The sequence below is a fragment of the Arachis stenosperma genome, chromosome 10 (assembly GCF_014773155.1).
Source record: "Arachis stenosperma cultivar V10309 chromosome 10, arast.V10309.gnm1.PFL2, whole genome shotgun sequence".
NCBI classification, from domain to species: Eukaryota; Viridiplantae; Streptophyta; class Magnoliopsida; order Fabales; family Fabaceae; genus Arachis; species Arachis stenosperma.
The window spans coordinates 49953486-49954499 of record NC_080386.1 but is presented as its reverse complement, the minus strand read 5'-3'; the positions used below and the strand labels follow the sequence as shown (position 1 = coordinate 49954499).

At 39.3% G+C, this 1014-nt stretch overlaps 1 non-coding gene across 1 annotated transcript; it reads left to right on the top strand.

Annotated features, from left to right (window-relative positions):
• The first annotated feature begins 384 nt into the window (after positions 1–384).
• On the top strand, positions 385–488 carry LOC130958693 (small nucleolar RNA R71). The gene has a single exon (XR_009077802.1). It is a non-coding gene; the product is annotated as a small nucleolar RNA R71 (small nucleolar RNA).
• Positions 489–1014: the final 526 nt, after the last annotated feature.

Below are 1014 nucleotides of genomic sequence, written 5' to 3'. Positions count from 1 at the left end.
TTTACCTCTGCCATTGCAAGGTTTTCAGGATCATAAGTTTCTTCTTCAGAAGATGCCTCTTTAGTACTGTTGGATGCATTTTGCCATCCATTCAGACTTTGTGAAATCATGTTGACTTGCTGAGTCAACATTTTGTTCTGAGCCAATATGGCATTCAGAGCATCAATTTCAAGAACTCACTTCCTCTGAGGCGTCCCATTATTCACAGAATTCCTCTCAGAAGTGTACATGAATTGGTTATTTACAACCATTTCAATAAGTTCCTGAGCTTCTGCAGGCGTTTTCTTTAGGTGAATGGATCCACCTGCAGAGTGGTCCAGTGACATCTTAGAGAACTCAGACAGACCACAATAGAATATATCTATCATGGTCTATTCTGAAAACATGTCAGAATGACACTTTTTGGTCATCTGCTTGTATCTTTCCCAAGCTTCATAGAGGGATTCACCATCTTTTTGCTTGAAGGTATGAACATCCACTCTAAGCTTGCTCAGCTTTTGAGGAGGAAAGAATTTAACTAAGAAGGCTGTGACCAGCTTATCCCAAGAGTTTAGGCTATCCTTAGGTTGTGAGTCTAACCATGTTCTAGCTCTATCTCTTACAGCAAAAGGGAAAAGCATGAGCCTATAGACTTCAGGATCTACTCCATTAGTCTTAACAGTCTCACAGATCTGCAAGAACTCAGTTAAAAACTGGTAGAGATCTTCTGATGGAAGTCCATGAAACTTGCAGTTTTGTTGCATTAGAGCAACTAGTTGAGGTTTCAGCTCAAAATTATTTACTCCAATGGCAGGAATTGAGATGCTTCTTCCATCAAACTTGGAAGTAGGTGTAGTATAATCACCAAGCATCCTCCTTGCATTGTTGTTATTGGGTTCGACTGCCATATCCTTTTCTTGTTCAAAAATTTCAGTAAGGTTGTCTCTGGATTATTGTAATTTAGCTTCTCTTAGTTTCCTCTTCAGAGTCCTTTCAGGTTCAAGATCAGCTTCAATAAGAATGTCTTTTTCGTTA